This window comes from Mesoplodon densirostris, chromosome 1, assembly GCF_025265405.1.
Source record: "Mesoplodon densirostris isolate mMesDen1 chromosome 1, mMesDen1 primary haplotype, whole genome shotgun sequence".
Lineage (NCBI taxonomy): Eukaryota > Metazoa > Chordata > Mammalia > Artiodactyla > Ziphiidae > Mesoplodon > Mesoplodon densirostris.
The window spans coordinates 39,765,706-39,786,701 of record NC_082661.1 but is presented as its reverse complement, the minus strand read 5'-3'; the positions used below and the strand labels follow the sequence as shown (position 1 = coordinate 39,786,701).

The window sequence follows — 20,996 nt, the reverse complement described above, 5'->3', positions numbered from 1 at the left end:
ATGAGAATTAAATGTTATAATGTGCAGGAAAACACTTTGTAAAGCTTTTTGCAAATGTAGAATCCTTAAATAGTTGTCTTAGTATATAAGACTATCTGTACTCTCACATGAGTTAGCCATAGTTGTTTTACTAAGTGGTTAATTTTTAGCAATTTGCTTTGAGCCAGAGTATATTTACATTTTTGCAGTATTGAGTTGTATCCAATTGGATTTTTGTAATGTGTTCAGAATTAAATTTCAGTATCTACAAAAAACTCCCAGTGTTCTTTGTAGTTTCTGTTATGGTTATAGATGGTACATGAGGCTGTCAAAGGAACTATTTAAGAACTTGAAAATAGGAAATGAATTTGCCTTCTCATAGTTGGGCAGGACACAGTGGAAGAACGTTTAATATCGCAGATCCATGGGAGCAACAGCTTGATATGGCTTAGTCAGTGATAATACCCATCTACAGAAAATGCAGTGAATGATAGAAAAAAGAATAAGAGAAGTAAAGTTTGACTCAAGAGATGGAGAATCTGGGAAATGAGTGCAGTCATCCAACATGTGTTTGCTGCTGTGGTGCAGGAGTGTTTATCAGGCCTCTTTATGGCCTAGATGAAACATCTCTGAAATCTGTCTACTTCATATTACTATAATTCTGTATTCAACCAAGTCAGATTAATACTTACACTGAAAAGGAGTATGAGTACTCTGAGCAGAGGACGTGTTTTCTGATCACTGTAAGGATATCCTTGTGATAAATTATCCTAATTTTTACATTGTTCTCTTCTGAATGTGAATTAGTCTCTTTTGACTGAATTTACTGAGGCTGATTGATCATGTTTCAGGTTACTGATAAAGTCCAGTTTCTGGTTCTGTAGGTATGATTATCGGATCTTAGGTTGTAATAACGTCATCAAGCAACTACTATGCTGGGAAGTATTTTGATCTGTCATCTTCTGACTTCATAACCTCTGCCTTTATGCCTCTGAATTAAGATTCACACATTTAGCTTGTAATCAGGAACAAAGGTTGAAATTTATTCTATCTTCTTTAAAGTTTATTTTATCTAGCTTTTGACTTTTTCAAATGTCACTCTTGAAAAAAGTTTTATGTGTATGGATTGTTATTTAGCCAGTGGTTACTTTAGCCAATTGATCTTATCACCCCAGTGATAATGGTAATAACACATAAAAATGAAAAATTATCAACTGAACATAATAGCTATGCTGTGCTTGTTTTGTTTTTGTTTGTTTGTTTTGGATTGGTGGATAAATGGCCAGTAAGGCTTTGTTGGCCTCAGTTACCCGCCCCCCTTAGTTTATGAGAAAGGATGAACAGTGACCAGGAAGGAAGATGTAGTTTTTCCTATGAAGTAAGATGAAAATAAATAATTCCTAAGTAGATTGCGTGTTAGGATTAACCTCTCCATGGAAATGACTGTCTCTAGTTCCTAAATAATTGATTTCCTTGAATGGCTTACACTATATTGGAGACACTAGTACTAATCAGTAATGATTCCTTTTTGGTTCAAAGATGATAACATCTCAGTGAAAAATGTCTTTATTTTCTTATATCTTTTCTGTTAACAAAAAGAAAACACTGGGATATAGACATTGGGATGTCTAAAGAATACTTAAAATTACCTTTTCTTCTCTAATTCCATATTTTCCCTATGATTTTCTCTCCAAGCAGGAAATATTGTACAGAATTCAGACTTGGTTGTTGCTGTACGTCATTGCTTTGAATAAAATAAAATCAAATTACAAATATCTTCATGCTTAAATTATTTAACTGTTTAGGGATATGGTTTATTATAACAACATGAGATTTTATACTTGAGGTACTCAAAGTAATACTTCTGTGACAAATATTTAACTTCTCCTTTTGAAGTTACCTCCTGGGATCAGGAATTTAATGTAAAAAATAAAAAGAGGTGAAAAAGTGAACCAAGTTGAAATTTCTTAATATCTTAACTGCAGATGTTTTCTTTAATAAGCGACCAGAATTGACAGGGCAGGACAGGGTCATTTCATAGAAGGGAAGTTGAAGAACTAGCTCTTCCCAGATTTTTTTTTCTTCTTAATACTGCCTTCTCTCCCCTTTTTTTCTTGCCACTAAACTCTTGCTGTGACCAGCTGGTAATATGAAACAATGTTTTATTCAGGTGATTGATTATTCTTTGATATGTATATTAATCTTGTGTGTGTGTGTGTGTGTGTGTGTATTAATCTTATCCCTCAGGCTAATATTGAAGTTATCTAATTTACATGTTATCTGGTATAACTCTAGGCAATCTTTAACAAATTGATGCTTCATATGTTTAACAGACATAGCTTGAGAACTGTTCTGTACCTAATAAATCAGGAAAGTTTAGGTTTAATAGAGGTGAACTGGCTTTCTTACTGCAGAACCTTTAATGTGCTATTACTCATTGTAAATCTTCCAAGAGTGAAATTTTAATATGTTACTTTCCTTTTTTTTTCCTTTTCTTTCCATTTCTCTTCCTCTCCCTCCTTTCTCCCTTCTCTCTCTCTCTTTTCTTTTGTAGTGTAGTAAATAGCATCTCTCTAGTGCTAATAGTGTTCCATGGAGCACAATTTGGGAAATGTTGAAAATGAAAAAAGATGTATATAACAATATTTTCCTCTAGTTTGTCAGTAGGAAATAATTTACTTCCTCCTCTTTTACTGGAAAGATTTTATATGTGGGAAGATTTCTGTATTTATTATGAGGAAATGCTTAGAGCTCAGTCTCCTGATATATAGTGATTTTTGAAAAAAGCCTTTATTCATTGTCTTGTATACTATCAGCTTTTTTACCCATATATAAGTAGCTGTATTATAGATTCAAAAGTCCATCTTCCCCTTTCCTGTTTTATACATTTTCTTCCCGAAGAAAATTTTCAAATATTCTCTTAATCACATGCTGATCTCTCAATCAACCTTAATTGTATGTTGATTTTCAATAAAAAAGGTGTTTGTCATCTCAGCATTACCATTATTGGTTGTTCAGTTAAAAAGAGTTGAAAAGAGATTACTTAGAGGAAAGCTTCAAAATAATTTAGAGGAAAGGATATCAATTCCCTCTCCCTTTCCAGCAGCTTTCGACTTCTTCCCTCATATTGCCTCTCTGTTTCCTGCTTCCTTTTTTTTATTGAGGTGTAAATCCCATAACATAAAATTAACCACTTTAAAGCATACAATTCACTTACATTTAGTACCCTCACAATGTTTTGCAACCACCACCTTTGTCAAGTTCCAAAACATTTTTTATCACCCCAGAAGAAAACCCTGTCCCCATTTGCTGCCTCCCATTTCTTTTGTTAGTCTTTTTTTTTTTTTACACTGGCCTCTCAGTGTTGTGGCTTCTCCCGTTGCGGAGCACAGGCTCCAGACACGCAGGCTCAGCGGCCATGGCTCACGGGCCCAGCTGCTCCACGCGTGTGGGATCTTCCCGGACCGGGGCACGAACCCGTGTCCCCTGCATCGGCAGGTGGACTCTCAACCACTGCGCCACCAGGGAAGCCCTATTAGTCTTATTCTTTACAAATAGTGAAGCCATGAAGGATTTGACAATGATTAAATTATCTGCACCAATTCAATTTTTGATATTTTAATAATAGGTGACATTTATTTACATTTATTATATACATGTGTTACTGTTGTATAAGCAGTTTACATGAGTCATCTTATTAAATTGCTACAATAAAGCAATCCCCATTTCATAGATGGTTTAAAAGAAGCTAACTTCCCCAAGTGCCACAGCTGGTAAGAACTGAGGCTGAGGATTGAGTCCAGGTCTGTCAGATTCCAAAGCTGATTTCCTTAATAACCATAGAATCCTGTATATCAGAGGACAAAAACTGTAAACTCTTGGGCTCATCTAGCTTGTTGATGTCCTTTGTTTGGCCTAACACAGTGCTGGTCCCCACACAGTGTGGGAAATCATCAAAGAAAATCGTTTCTGGTATTATACCAGACGTTTCTTTAGGATTTGAGTCTCCAGATTGAAAAGATCTATATAGTGCCAAGCACAATAAGTGAAAACAGGCCAATACAAGACAAATTATTTTGAAATAAAAAATACCAAGAATAATGAGAATTTCTCAAAAGATTTCAGGATCATTTAGAAAGGATTAGGAATATCAGTGGCATCTAACTTCTCAGCAGTAGAATTAAAGATAGAAGATGGAGGAACAGCACTTCAAATGTTCTACAGTCAGCCTAGAATTCTGTATCTAGCCAAACCATCAATCAAGTGCAAGAGTAGGAAAAAAAAAGACACTCAAGGACTAAAAACAATTTGTCCTTGTAACATATCTTAGGAGATTATTAGAAGATGTTCCCTAGCAAAACAGGGAAATAAACCATGAAAGAAAAGAAAAGGGCTTCGATAAGCAGAGAATACAACTGAGAAACAACAAAGGAAAGTCCCAGGGTGACAACAGTGCCACAAAGCTGAAGAGTAACCAGTAGTGATTAGAGCAGTAGGACAGAGGGCTTCAGGGAAATAAATTATATGTGGATATTGAAGTATTTGGGAGAAAATATAATAGAGTCTTAGGAAATTAGGTGAGTTAGAAACAGGAAGAAATTTAAATTTAATATCTGTTGATTTATTTAACCCAAAATTGTGATGTTACCATTTGAAGGGGATTAAGAGAAGTGAAATATTTGTGTTGGGGGTACTACTGGTTTTGTAAGCCTCCTCTAACATGGCAGAAAATATGCAGGTAATTGATAAATCTACAAAAAGCATTATTACGTATATTATATAGAAATGCTGAATTAAATACCAGGAAAAGGAATTCCAGTACTTGAGGGTAGTTGTTTTGGGGGGAAAAATATGGGTTTGAGGATGAAAAGAGATGGAGATGAGTAATTTTTTTTATTGTGGTATAATATATACAAGGTAATTTCATTTTAACCATTTTTAAGTGTACAGTTTCAGTAACATTAAGTATATTCACATCCTTGTGCAACTATCACCACTATCCTTCTCTAAAACTATTTTATCATTCCATACTGAAATGTTGTACTCTTTAAACAGTAACTCCCCATTCCCCCTACTCCCAGCCCCTGGAAACCACTGTTGTATTTTCTGTTTCTATATGTTTGACCATTCTAGGTACCTTACATAAGTGAAGTCATTTAATATTTATCTTTTTGTGACTTATTTCACTTATTGTAATGTCTTTAAGGTTCACCATATTGTGGTATGTGTCATTGTATGTATATACCACAATCTATTTATCCATTCATCTGTTGATGGACACTTGGGTTGCTTCCACCTTTTGACTATTGTAGATAATGTTGGTATGAACATGGGTGTACCACTGTGTGTTCAAGTCTCTGCTTTGAATTTGTTTAGGTATATACCCAGAAGTGGAATTGCTGGGTCAAATGGTCATTCCATGCTTACTTTTTTGAGGAACTATCATATTGTTTTCTACTGTGGCTGTATCATTTTACATTCCTACCAGCAATGTACAGATGTTCCGATTTCTCCACATTCTCGTTGCCAACACTGATATTTTCTGGGCTTTCTGGGTTTTTTTTGTTTGTTTGGTTGGTTTTTTTGGATGATAGCCATCCTAATGGATGTAAAGTGGTATCTCATTGTAGTTTTGATTTGCATTTCCTTAATGATAAATGATGTTGAGCATCTTTTCATGTGCTTATTGACCATTTGTGTGTCTTCTTTGGAGACACAACTATTATATTTTCTTTGGAGATATATCTATTTAAGTCCTTTGCCTGTTCATGTATTGGATGGTTTGGTTTTTTGTGGTTGAGTTTTATATATTCTGGATATTAATCCTTTATTAGATATGTGATTTGCAAATATTTTCTTCCATCCTATGGGTTGCCTTTTTACTATGTTGCTTTTGTCTTTGATACATAAAAGTTTCAAATTTTGATGCTGTTCAGTGTATCTGTTTTTTGTTGCCTGTGTCTTTGGTGTTGCATCCAAGAAATCATTGCTAAATCCAATGTCATGAGCTTTTCCCCTGTCTTTCCTTTTAAGAGTTTTGTAGTTTTAGGTCTTTAATTTAGGTCTTTGGTCAATTTTGAGTTAATTTTTGTATATGATGCAAGATAAAAGTCCAACTTAATGCTTTGGCAAGTGGATATCCACATTTCCCAGCACCATTTATTGAAAAGACTCTCCTTTCTCTATTGAATAATTTTGGCACACTAATCAAAAACCATTTGACCATATATACAAGGTTTTATTTCTGAGCTCTCTATTCTATTCCATTGGTGTATGTCTGTCTTTATGCCAGTACCATACATTGTAGCTTTGTACAAAGTAAATTTTGAAATCAGGAATTGTGAGTCCTACAATGTTGTTCTTCTATTTCAAGGTTGTTCTGACGATTTAGGGTCCTGTGAGAGTCCATATGAATTTTAGGATGGAATTTTCTATTCATGCAAAAGAAAATAGTTGTTGAGATTTTGCTAGGAATTGCATTAGTATGGTATTGAAATCTTAACGATATCAAGTCTTCTAATCCAGGAACATGCAATATCTTTCTGTTTATTTAGGTCTTCTTTAATTTTTTTTCAACAGTGTTCTGTAGCTTTTTGTGTACAAGCATTTCACCTCCTTGCTTAAGATAATTCCTAGATATTTTATTCTTTTTGATGCTATCGTAAATAGAATTGTTTTCTTAATTTTCCTTTTTGGATTGTTCATTGTTATTGTATAAAAATGCAACTGATTTTTGCATGTTAATTTTGTATGCTGCTACTTTGATGAATTTGTTTATTCTAACAATTTTTTTGTGGCATCTTAAAAGTTTTCTATATATAAGATCATGTCATCTGCAAACATAATTTTACTTCTTTCTTTCTAATTTGGATGCCTTTTTTTCTTCTTCTTGCCTAATTACTCTGGCTTGAACATTCAGTACTATGTTTGGATGGAAGTGGTGAAAACAGGCCTCCTGCCTTGTTATTTACTTTAGAGGAAAAACTTTGTCTTTTACCATAGCATATCATATTAGCTGTGGAGTGTTGTTGTTTTTTTTTTTTAATAGACTTCATTTTTTAGAGCCATATTACATTCGCAGCTATATTGAGCAGAAGGTACAGAGATTTCCCATATACCCCCTGCTATTTATGCATAGCTTCTTCATTATCGATGTCCGCAACCAGAGTGGTACGTTTGTTTTAATTGATGAACCTACATTGACACATCTTTATCATGTGAAGTCCATAGTTTACATTAGGGCTTGCTCTTGGTATTGTACAGTCTGTGGCTATGGACAAATTTATCATTATAAATATATATCCACTATTATAGTATCATACAGAGTAGTTTTACTGCCCTAAAAGTGGTCTGTGCTTTGCCTATTCATCCCTCTTTCTCCCCAGCCTCTGGCAACCACTGATGTTTTTACAGTCTCCACTGTAAAGCTTCTGTTTGACTTTTCCAGAATGTAGTATAGGTAGAATTATCCAGTATGTAGCATACAGAAACTCTCTTCCTATTCAATATGGCAGTATATTGAAGACTCCACAGCACACTGTGTACAAGTACTTTGGGGAAACAGTTGGTGGTTTCTTACAAAACCATACCTACTCCATACAGTCAAGCAATGCACCCCTTTGGCTGTTTACCCAAAGGAGTTGAAGACTAATGTTACACAGAAAGACTTAGTGTTCATCCTTTTCATGGATGTCATACTTCTTAAATGTCTGGCTCCCAAAAGAAGAAAAGGGAAAAAAAAATAGGCTCTGGATCTCTAAATCCCCTGGAAGCCATTTCAGTTGTTGGGGATTGCAACAATGGCAGCTGCTTCTGTGTCTGCACATCCATAATCGTAATCAGAAGCAGCAGTCAAGGATCAAGACGCAGATCTCTGATATTTGGAGGACAAGTCCCACAAGATCCATCAGGCTACTCTAGGAATACATCCATGGCTGCCTGCTGGGAGGGGACGAGGGATGGATAGCTGCTACCACACCAATAGTTGAAATTGAAATTAATTGTGATTTACTGTCCAGGCCTGTCCAGGCCTTCTTCTGGAAGCTGCAAGCTTTTGAATAGACTCCAGAGTTCCAAAATAGTTACATCAGACAGATTATGCCAGGACAATTTTTGTCTAGGTGGGGAGATGCATTCCTAGTGCTTCCTATTCTGCCATCTTCCCTCAAGTAATTTTTTATTACAAACGTTTTATATCTTTTGGAATATATATGTTTATATATTATTTTGACCAAAATAATTTAAAAAATTTTGCACATTGAAAGCTTATTGAGAACTATCTCATAGGAATTCTTTGAGGAAAGGAAAGACTTAAAAAATAAGACAGTGTTTATTCTCACAACTGTCTTTAATGAATTCAGATTTTATATATATCTGAAATTATTTGAAATAAGGTATAGAAATTAGATTTGAATTCAAGATTTTTTAAGTTTTGAGGGTATTACCTCTCTGCTCTTGTCTAAGTTCTTATTCTCAACTTTCCAAGTATCCACAGTTAAATTTTCCCATTTCCCTTTGGAAAGTGCTGTTTTCTTGCTTTTTTCCGCCTTTCCATTGTATCAAACTTATAAGGCAATGAGCCAATTGTGGGCATGAAATCCTTGGGAGGAGAGAGGAGGAAGTGGGAGGGGCAGTCATGCTGAATGTTTCCCTAAGTAATATTCAAGTTCTTTGAGAGAACTTACCCTCCCTCCTTTAAAAAAAAATGCTGTGATGTTTTCTTTTAAATAGATTGTTTATTCTCCTGCCTGTCTCACTGTTGCCTGCAGTGCTAGATAAAAAATTACAGTAAAGTTCAGATATTAAAGGGAGCACACAAAAAAGTATGTGTATGATTTCACCAACCCTCATTAAAAAAAAAAAAGAAAACTATAGGAAAATAAAAGAAAGAAGTCAGGGTTCTTGGTTGCACATGACAAAAAGTAACTCTAATTTAATTAGAAGGCAATTTTTTGAAAAATATTAGATAGCTCATAGCTAGAGAACCACCAGGCTTTGAAGATTTTCAGAAGCTAAGAGAAGCAGGGCATAGTCAAGAGGTTATAATAAGAGTATCCTATGCTGAGGACATTGCTGCTTGGATATTTGCTGTCCCAGATACTGCCACCATGACTGGATATTGGTGACTGTGCTCATAAACTTTAAGTTCCTCTGGAGATCTCTCTGAATAATCTCTGACTCCTCCACACCTTGCTCTCACTACCTGGGATTCAGTGTTCAGAACACGAGGACCTAACTGATCTTAGACCTTGTACATGTGATGCGAGAAAGATAAGGAAGGGTGTATTTGCTTCTCATCTCTTGAAATTCTCCAAAATGGAATGGTTTTGGATGCTCAGCAGCCTAGAGATGGCAAATATCCCCTACAGATTTCTCCTATTTTACACGTCCCATCCTCAGACTGTCTTCCCAAAGATTTCTACAATTAAAAGTTTCACATATTCTTTAAAAAAAATTGTTTTCATCTTATACTCACTTTTTAAAGAATTACAAATGAGAACATACTGCATATTCCTTTTTCATTTAACATACTTAGGAATTTTCCATATTGGTGTGGAGATATAATTGATTCTTTTATTGGTTGTCTTTTATTCCATTTTATGATCATACCATAATAAAGAGCCTTCCCAGATACATTTTTTAGGGTATTTCCAGTTATTGCTATTGAAAACAGTGCTCTAATGAAAAGCTTCACACATTTATCTTGGTGTCCTTTTGCAAGTACTTATAATCCTTAAGGTAAATTCTTTGCAGTGGGTCCAGTGGGTCCATGGTTTAAACTAAAAAATGGTATCATTTTATATTCTCACCAACATGTATGAGTCTCTCCCCTCTCACAATCTTGGTGAACTGAATATTATCAAACTTAAAACTTTTTACTGTTTGTTGTAATTTGATTTTTGATTGCATTTCTTTTCGAGGTTAAACAACTTGGTGATCTTTATTGGTCTTAACAAATTTTTCCTTGGTTTGTTTGTGTATACTACCCTATTATTATTATTTTTCTTAACGATTTTTGTGAACTTTTTGAAAATTAGCAAATTAGTGGTACCGTTTCTTCAGACCATTTTTATAATGCTATGCCACTCTTGCCATTTGAATTTTACAACTACAAGATTCAGATGAAGCAGTGATAAAGAGCTTGGTGGATTATTTCTGTTTTGAATTATTTATTGTTAACTGTCTTCTCTACTAATATGTATAATCATGGAATATCAGAGATTTTTGTTGATAGCTATTTGTTAAGAAATGTTCTTTAAGAGATAGCCTTGCTTAAATTGCAAATAAAAAATGCTTTTAATCCAGAGAAATATCATGTACCCATCACTCTTGAGTTATTGAATCAGAGCAATATTTTCTTGGACAGAGAAGATAGAAGTGAAAAGGAGATTTAGGAGTTCCTGCTTTTTTTCTGCCTCTAGCATTATACAGCTGTCTAACTCATGGAATTCTACCTTATTTATTGTTCTTTTTTTAGTCTAAACATTGCCCCGCACTCCAAGCCTTTTCTTTTGTCTTTTCCATTTTTATGTTCCTTTATATATGCTACTCTTTTATGTTCATCTATAACTATTTCCCTCCTTTTTTCTGGAGATATGTATTTATTTGTTTGTTTATTTTTAAAATAGCATTGTGGGTAAATTCTCTGCAGCTATATTTATTGGTCTTAGATAATTTCTGTTTTTCCTCTTTTGTCTTTTTTAAACTAGAGTCATTTGTAATTGTTTATACAGAATTTTAGTTTTTAAAGCCTCTCTATGGTCTTTCCTTTTAGATATTGAGTTATGAATTCATAGCCTGTTATTTAAATGAAGCTTTTGAAATCCGTTTTACTGATCTGTATCATATCTAACTATGCCAGTATTTCCTTCCTTGTCTGACGTAAATTCTAAAATTATATGAACACTTTCTCCCTGTTTCCTGGCATTTCCACTCAAACTTGTTCCTCATTCTTGGTTAGAAATGTGTCCAAATTGTAGTTCCCTTCTTATTTATTAGTCTACTGATAAAAGAAAATTAATAAAAAATATCAAGAATTTGTTAGAAAATTGCATATAGTTGAAAATATCTTTTTCAGTGGATATTTTGACAGTTGTGAAGTCCTCAGTTATTACTGTATCTTTCTTCTGTTTCAATTTTATTCTCTATCCCAAGAATATACCCATTTCTGTTTCCTTTCTAAGAAGCATGTGCATTCTATTCCAGTGGATTTTTTCATAGATACATCTTTTAGACTTATGCTATCCAATATGGTAGCCACTAGCCACATGTAGCTAATTATGATTAAATTTACATTCATTAAAAATAAATTTACTCATTCATTTTCCTTTGCACCAGTCACATTTCAAGTGCTCAGTAGCTACACGTGGCTAGTGTCTACTGTGTTGGACAGCACAGATATAGAACATTTCCATCATTGTGGAAAGTTCTATTAGACTACTATTCTAGACAGTGCCATTTTGCTTTGCATTCTAAAAAGTTCTAATTCCTGAAGATTATGTGCTCCTTCTATTGCTATGTCTGCTATTAATCAAAATAAATTTGAGATTTTTTGAGGTGGGTTGCAATTTACAAATTGATGCTTATAATCATATTACTTTTTTTTTTTTTTTTTTTTTTTTTTTTGCGGTACGCGGGCCTCTCACTGTTGTGGCCTCTCCCATTGCGGAGCACAGGCTCCGGACGTGCAGGCTCAGCGGCCATGGCTCACGGGCCCAGCCGCTCTGCGGCATGTGGGATCTTCCTGGACCGGGGCACGAACCCGTGTCCCCTGCATCGGCAGGTGGACTCTCAACCACTGCGCCACCAGGGAAGCCCCATATTACTCTTAAAAACCAATTTTTAAGGTATAATTTATATGCAACGTGTACCTTTTTTAAGTGGACACTTCATTGAGTTTTGACGTATATACGCCCATGTAAACATCACCACAATCAAGATTTAGAACATTTCTATTACCATAAAGTTTCTTAATGCCCCTTTGCAATCAGTCCCCAGCCCTGGTTCCAGGCAATCTCTTACTTTGTCTTCTGTCACTGTAGATAAGTTTTGCATGTTCTAGAATTTTATATAAATGTAGTCATATGTATGTACTGTTTTGTGTCTGGCTTCTTTCTTTTAGCATAATAGTTTTGAAATTCATCCCTGTTGTTGCTTTTATTAGTAATTTGGTTCTTTTTATTGCTGAGTGGTATTCCATTTTATGGATATGATATAATTTATTTATCCATTCCCCTGTGATGGACATTCGGGTTGTTTTCAGTTTGGGTCTACTGTGAACAAAGCTGCTATGAGTATTCATGGACAAGACGTTTGTGGACATATATTTTCATTTCTGTTGGCTACCTATGAGTAGAATTGCTGGGTCATATAATATAGATCAATGGAACAAAATAGAGATTCCAGAAAAACTCACATATACATTAATTGACAAAGGCTTATTAACAAATGAAGCTGGAACAACTGTAAGTCAGTATGAAAAGTAAAATGAGCCTTTCTCATCATACAGGCATACCTCATTTTGTTATGCTTCACTTTATTGCACTTCACAAATGCTGCATTTTTTTTTTTTTTTTTACAAATTGAAGGTTTATGGCAACCCTGAGTTGTCAAGTGATGTTTAGCATTTTTTAGCAATAAGGTATTTTTAAGTTAAGGTAGGTACATTGTTTTTTTAGACATAATGCTGTTATTGCACACTTAATAGACTTTAGTATAGTGCAGACATAACTTTTATATATGCACTGGGATACCAGAAATTTCATGTGATTTGCTTTGTTGCTATATCTGCTTTATTGTAGTCATCTAGAACCAAACTCAAAATATCTCTGAGGTATGCCTGTACACATAAATTAACTTAAAATGGATTATAGATGGAAACATAAAAGAAAATGTAAAACTAAAACTTCTAGATAAAAACACCAAAGAAGAAAATCTTTGTGACTTTTTGTTTAGTCAAAGATTTCTTAGTACATACAAAATTAACTGTACAAGAAAAAATTGACAAAGTGAACTTCATCAACATTAAATACTTCTATTTTTTGAAAGACACCATTAGTGAATAAAAAAGCAGCCACAGTCTGGGAGGAATATTTGCAGTTCATATATCTGACAAAGGACTTGAATTCAACACAGTATAAAGATGCTGTTACAAATTCATAAGAGGACAACCCCATAAAGGGCAAAAGATCTGAACAGAAACTTTTTAAAAGAAGATTTATAAATGATCAATAAGCATATGAAAAATTCAAACTCAATCATCAGGAAAATGAAAATTAAAACGCAGTGAGATCCTATTTCATATTTACTGGGATGGCTAAAACTTAAAGGGCTAATGGGTTGGCAAGGATGTAGATCACCTGGAACTCTCATCCATGTAAAAGCACAAAATGATACAACTTCTTCAGAGAAATGTTTGGCGTTTCTTATTCATAATATTTTTAATAGCCTTCTGAATTTTTTTCAGTGAGTTATAGGTTACTTACTACACTGTTTATTTCTTTTCCTTCTAATTTTATACCTCTTTAGATAGAATAGATTTTCTTTAGTTCTGGGGATTACTATCTTTCACCTGAATATAATATAAAGCTCTTATTTTTTCTCTTCTATTTAACTTGAGATAATGTAGGAGAAAGTACTACTGTGCAGGCAAGAGTGAAAAGTACATTTTCAACAAGATACTTACTTTCCTTGTGTCAGATATATGACTGATTTTAATTCTGACAACCTGAAGATAACTAGAAGAAAATAGTCAAGGACTAGAATATTTGCAGTTTGCCTGTGTTAGTGGGATTAAGGCAGATATAATTTATGTGTGAAAAAGAAAAACAACAATCCAATTTCATGTTTTAGTAGTAGCAGTAGCAATTGTAGGTATATTAGGGTTCTAAGGGCAAATGTTGATTCAACATGGATACAGCAGATGAATTAAAAATGGTTACCAAATAGTGACTCACCTACAGAAAAATGTAGCAAATAAGTAATTATTTTTCTTTTTAGCCTATTTCTGGATTAGTAAGAGCTATCTAGTGTTCTTAGGCTATTTTCTGAATGGGATACCTTGAAAGGGGGTTTGCTGATGGGTTTTTCTCAAGCTGCTAGGAGCAATTGTTATTATGATTGTGGTCGTTCCTACTTGGAGTTTTGTTACCAGTGTATCCACAGTAGTGCTTGTCACATTGCAGGTGTTCAATAAATATTTGTTGGATGAATTTTTATCAGTTCCCAACTCTAATAATATAGACTTTAATATCAGTAAGTACTGGCACCAAGCAGAAATATACCAGTTCACCTTTAAAAAACAGAATGACTCTCAGGCCTTACAGTAAGACTTCAGTTTAATGCAGTAGAATATATTTAGTTTGTCAACATAAAGCCTTTCGGTGAAAAGAAGGATTGGTTAGCTATTGAAACATGGAAAAAGCACTGCCAAGAGAAAGGAAGCCTTAGCCAATGAACTTTAGATATTTTTGGCAAAACCATTCCTTTTGTGGAGATGGAAACATCAGAATATCTTAGTCTATTAAAAATTACTTCATTTAACTAACTTCTCTTGTTTGATTCCACATTTATTCAGCAGCATTCTGATTTCAATTCTCAGGTCTGCTTATGGTTAGATATGGTCATAAAGATATGAATAATTTAGTTCTTATGGCAGTTGGATTTTTCAATAAATTAGTATATTGCCATTATGATCATTGTGATATTTATACATCAGTCATATGATATGGGTTTTAATTTGTCCCTGGGTGGGGGGGAACCACTCAATATGCTGACAGGATCAAGTCTAACCCTGGAAGGTAGAGGGTCAGACTCTGGACCACCAGTAACTTCACCAAAGTAGTAACTGAGTTTCTTATGCCTTCTAAGAGTCAGTATAAAGCTTATCTTGCAACCTAGATTCTTTCTCCTCTATTGCAATGAGTTCAGTTGCATGGTGTTAATGTATAGAGCATATGGATTGAGTTTTGCATTTGATTTAGGTAATCTTGTCTTGCTTCTTCAGAGTTGAACATTGCATAGTAGAGTGTGACAACTTGTGTAGCAAGTATATGTAAACATTTATATGTACTATATTTCATGAAGAAATATTATGAAGGTCAGTTTTGAACTTGCTTTGTAATCACTGACTTTTTTTTTTTTTGGCAGAGTTGGGTCTTTGTTGCTGCGTGCAGGCTTTCTCTAGTTGCAGCGAGTGGGGGCTGCTCTTCATTGTGGTGTGCGAGCTTCTCATTGCGGTGGCTTCTCTTGTTGCAGAGCATGGGCTCTAGGTGCACGGGCTTCAGTAGCTGTGGCTCGCAGGCTCAGTAGCTGTGGCTCGCAGGCTCTAGAGCGCAAGCTCAGTAGCTGTGGTGCACGGGCTTAGTTTCTCTGCGGCATGTGGGTTCTTCCCAGACCAGGGATCGAACCCGTGTCCCCTGCACTGGCAGGCGGATTCTTAACAACGAGCCACCAAGGAAATCCCCAATCACCAACTTGCTTAATTGGAGTGTTTAGTCCATTTATATTTAATATAATGATTAATATGTTTTATTTAAGACTAACATCTTTCTATTTGTGTTTAGTTGTTCATTCATTCCTATTTCACTCTCATTCTCTCCATTCTTCTTTTTCTGTCCTCTTTGGGGTTAATAGAATATTTTCAGGTATTCAATTTAAATTCTTCTATTGACTTTTTATTTGTATGTATAAATATATATATATTTAGAGTTTGTTCTAGGTATTATAGAACACATTCTTAGCTTATTACAGTTCCCATTAAAATATGAGAGCCCTACAACAGTAAAATTCTGCTTGCCTCAATTTTTTTGGTATGATTTTATATCTATGTATGTAATAAACCCCAGAATACAGTGTTATTTTATTTGCTTTAAACAGTTAGTTGTCTTTCAGTGGAATCAAGAGAAGAAAAAGAGGTCCTTTTATATTTATTCCTATATTTACTATTTCTGATGCTTTTTGTTTCTTTCTGTAGACTCACTTTTCATCTGGAATTAGTTCCCTTCAGCCTGTGGGCAAGTCTGCTGGCGTCAGATCCTCTCAGCTTCTGTTGATTGTTTTTGAAGGGCATTTTGCTGGATATAGACTTCTGGGATGGCTTTTTTTTTTTTTTTTTGCTTTTCAGCACTTCATTAGATCTGATGAGAAGTCAGCCGTTATTCAGACTGGTATTCTCCTATACATAATGTGTCTTTTTCTTTGACTCCTTTTGTTTTTTTTCCCTTTGTCTTTGGTTTTCAGTGGTTTTGATCATGATATGCATAGTGTGGTTCTTTTTATATTTGTCTTACTTGAAGTTTATTGAGCTTCTAGTATCTCTAAGTTAATGTTTTATACCATGGGTGGGAAATTTCTGGCCATGATGTCTTTAAAATTTTTTTTCCATTTCTTTCTTCTGTTCTTCAGGTTAGATAATTACTACTAATCTTTGGTCAAATTCATATATTTATTTTCCAGCTAATATTTATGCATAACAAACCACCTCTAAACATAAATAGCATAGAACATTTATTTATTTTATACTCACAGATTGAGTCAGGAATTCAGACAAGGCATGGTGGAGGTGGCTTGTTTCTGCTCCACAGTGTCTGGGGCCTTAGTTGGGAAGACTCAGTGACAGGAGATGAGTTGGCCGGTTGGGGGCTGAATCATCTGAAGGTGTTTTCACTCACATGTCTGGTAAATGCTGTCTTTATCTGGGTCTTTTGTTGGGCTGTTGGCCAGAACCCCTATGCTTGGTCTTTCCATGTAGGCTAGTTTGAGCCCTCGTAGCATGGCAGCTTGTTAAGAATGAAGTGCATAGGTAGAAGTGCATGGTATTTTTATGACCTAGCCTTAGAAATAGCTTTATGTCACTTCTGCCCATACTGTGTTGGTTGAGGCAGTCACAAAGGTGTGCCCAAGTTCAAGAGGGAGGGACCATAGACCCCATCACTTGATGGGAGCAGTGTTAAGGTTATGTTGTATGAAGAGCATGTGGGATGGGAGATGTAGTCATTCTTAGAAAATACAATCTGTCACATCTTTCTTCTGCAGTCCCCAGTCTTCCGTTAAGACCATGCAAGTAGATTTTTTTCTTTTCAGATACTGTACTTTTGAGACCCAGAATTTCTGTCTTTTATAGTCTCTGTGTCTTTGCTGAGATTTGTCTTTTCATTTGCTATAATCATTTTCCTTTACATTCCTATATATATTTATAATAGCTGCTTCAAAGTCCGTGTCTGCTAATTCTAACATCTGGTTTGTCTTGGTGTTGGTTTCCACTGACTGCTTTTTCTTTTTCTTGGTCATAGGTCATGTTTTCCTGCTTTGCATGTCTAATAAGTTTTAATTGTATGATGAATGTTGTGGGTGATATGTTGTAGGGAGTCTGAATGTTAATTTAAGGGTGCTGAGTTTCATTTTGGCAGGCATTTAAATTAATGGTTAATCTTCTTGTATTATCAGGTGTGGTTTTCTTTGTTAAGGCAGGCCTATTTTAGTTTTGTCTTTTGTTCAGGGCATGGTCCTTACTCCTAACGTGTGGCCTTTCTGGGTTCTCAGCTGAATACGTGAGTTCCTCAATGAGGTCTCTCCACTCTGGCTGGACCAGAACTCCTTCTCCTAGAGCTGTGCTATCTCTGGTGTCATCTCCATTATGCTTCCAGATTCTGCAAATATGCAGCCCAACCCATGACCAAGGCCCTGAGGTGAATTTCCATACACACTTCGAAGTCCCTCTGTCTGTTCATCCTCCTTTTTCTGCTACCCTCTTCCACAAACTCTAGCTGCTTTACCACCCAGAACTCCAATCTCTGCCTGTATACCTCAGTGAAACCTTTGTTCCATTTGTGCTACTTCCTTCTGCTGTGTCAGAAAAGAGTCTCCAACCTGAAAGCAAGGCAGCCATGGGGTAACCTCATGTTTCTTTTTCCCTAAGGATCATAAGCCTATGCTACCTTTTGTTTAGTGCCTCATACATTTTGCCCAGTTTTACAGTTATTTACAAGAGGAAAACTCCTGTATCAGATACTCTTTAATGGTCAAAAGTATATACATGCTCCTGTAAGAAAAATTTTAAGAGATGGCCCCTTTGTATTGAATGCCAGTATAAAAAAAGATTTTTAGAACAAAGTTATTTAAGGCCTATTCATAATAGAACTTTAATCTGGTTACAATAACTTTGCTACTGTATAATAATTTATAATGTTCAAATTTTGCTTTTTACTGAATTTTACCCATATATTTGTATTGATGTTCTCTAGAAATGGCAAATAAAGTGAAAATTTTTATTTTATTCTCTCTCCCTCACTAATGGCAGATATTCTTTCCCAGTCTCCAACCTGTTTTAATAGGCTTAACATTGCCCCTCAACAAGCCACTACTAGTTTGACACCTATTTACCATCTGTAATGTATTTCCATTTTACTAGGTCAATCGGTATTATTTTGTGGGATATTTAATTTAATGAAAGGTTACCCTAATAGATACTTTTCTTTTCTAGAAGTGAAGTGATTTTATTTTTAAATGTGTGTTGTAAGGCATCAAATGAGGCTGTTTATTTAGGAAGTCTTTAGTACTTCCTGAATGGAATGTAGAAAAATAAAAGATTGGGAAGCAGAAATTCTTAGCAGTTGTGCCCATAATAAATAATACTTGAAAGTTGAAAGAGGATAAAAGTTGGCTTTGAATATACATTGTAGACACCTAGCTAAAGTAACGTAAGAAGTGTCCTGATGAAATTGAAGAATAGGCTTTCCATGGAGCCTCTAGGAGGGATTTAAAGAGATAACACATTACCAGCATTTTAATGAATTGTTTCTGTTTTGTTGACATCGTTTCTCACTGATGTTAGATTTGTGATTTTGGCATACAGTGTGTGCCAATAATTTTTTTTTTTTGAACATCCTCAGGACAGGCTCAGTATGAATGAAAATATAACCAAGAAAAACCTCATGAGTCTTTATAAATAGGAATTGCATGAATTATTAGAACTAATTATTTCTCAAGGAGGACTGTTATCACATTAAAAAAAGCTTTGATCCATGTTTTTTCTACTTTAAAATAGTATATGAAAATATTAATTTTATGTAAACTCTAAAAAATACTGTTTAAGAGAACCTAGACTCTTTTTGTTTTTACATCTTTATTGGAGTATAATTGCTTTACAATGGTATGTTAGTTTCTGCTTTATAACAGAGTGAATCTGTTATACATATACTTATGTTCCCATATCTCTTCCCTCTTGTGTCTCACTCCCTCCCACCCTCCCTAACCCACCCCTCTAGAGAACCTAGACTTTCAATGAAGCTCACTTTTTGGAGGTAAAACATAGTGTGATATAACTTCATCAGTTCTTACTTTTTTGGGAAAATACATTAGGACAGAAAACTTTTTTCTTTTGAAAGTAGTATGTGCTTATGTTTTAACAACAAAATTGTAGAAGTGTTGAAAGTAAATCATGAAAGCCTCCATCTCTCCCTGAAAACCCAGGATAGCCACTGTGATCATTTTGGTACGTGTCCTGTCAATCCTTTAGACTCCAGTTTAAGTGTACGAAGGGCTGCCACATGTGAATAGTATTCCTTGGAGATGGGCAATGGGATGTGTACATACCTATTAATATAGTATTGGTTTATGTATTTAGATTCAAAACATAAAGTTACCAGACTCAGAATGAACTAAAAATGAACTATTAATCCTCCAAAATACCTTTTTCCCCCGCTCTGCTCACATTTACATTGTACGCTTTCTGTGAGAAAATTGTATTTTGTAGATCATTTTTTGCTTATTCATTTTCTCTCAGAAGAAACCTGTGGTAGAAGATATGGCAGGTAGCAATGAGTTGTTGTTTATTAAATTTTATGATCACTGTCCTTCAAATCATTTGTCTATGTTTTGGTTATTCTAATTACCCATAATATTTACCTAAATTTCCAACCAAATTAAAATAGAAACAGAAAAATCTAAAAGTATGTATAAAGCTTCTAGAACAAAACAGAGAATGTCTTTATGAATTCTTTATGTGTAGGGAAAGATTTCTCAGAGAGGATGCAAAGTTCTAAACAAAAGAAAAATTTGATATATTAGATTTTATCAAAATTTAAATTTGTTGATTATCAAAGCACAATATTAAGGAAATGAAAAGGCAAGTCATACACAAGGAGCAAATATCTGACAAAGGACTTATACCCAGAATATATAAAAGACAAATAATCTAGTTGGGGGAAGAAATGAGCCAGTGACTTAAACAGACATTTCAAAAAAGAAAGTGTAAAAATGGCTAATAAACAAATGAAGGACTAGGATTTTAAAAAGCTGACAACACCAAATATTGATGAGACTGTGGAGCAACTGGAACTCTTAAAATGTTGGTAGGACTGTGGAATGGTATAGCCGCTTTTGAAAACTGTTCAGTAGTTTCTTATAGAGTTAAATATGCACCCACCCTATCTCCTCTGCGACCCAGCAGTTCTACTCCGAGCTGTTATTTACTCAAGGAAATGAAAGCATATGTCCTCCAAAAGACTTGCATGAGAATGTTTATGCACTTTATTCATAATAACCCCAAACTGTAAATACCCCAGATATCCATCAAAGGAGAATGGATAAACAAATGGTGTTATGTTCATGCAGTGGAATAATAGAATAAAAAGAATGAACTATCCATACATGTAACAACATGGGTAAATTTGAAAAACATTAAGTGAAGGAAATCAGTTTAAAAAGAATGCATATTACATGATTACATTTACATGAAATTAAAGAACAAGGCCAAACTAATATATGGTAATAGTAGTAGCTACCTGAGAGCTTGGTGGGGCTTGACTGAAAATGGGCATGAGGGAATTTTCTGGGGTGGTAGAAGTGTTCTATATTTTGATTAGAGTGGTTGTTACAAAACTTATAGAATTGTACACCTAAGATCCATCTTTTTCACTGTATGTAAATTTTTACCTCAATTTAAAGAAAAATCCAAAAGGTACAGGAATATAGAAGATAAAGAGGGTAGAACAGACAGGAGTGAAAGGGTCTGTAAC

The 20,996-nt window shown here is 34.7% G+C and overlaps 1 protein-coding gene across 1 annotated transcript in view; it reads left to right on the top strand.

Annotated features, from left to right (window-relative positions):
• PTEN (phosphatase and tensin homolog) overlaps window positions 1-20,996 on the top strand; it is a 91,365-nt gene that overhangs the window by 27,616 nt on the left and 42,753 nt on the right. The window lies entirely within an intron of this gene.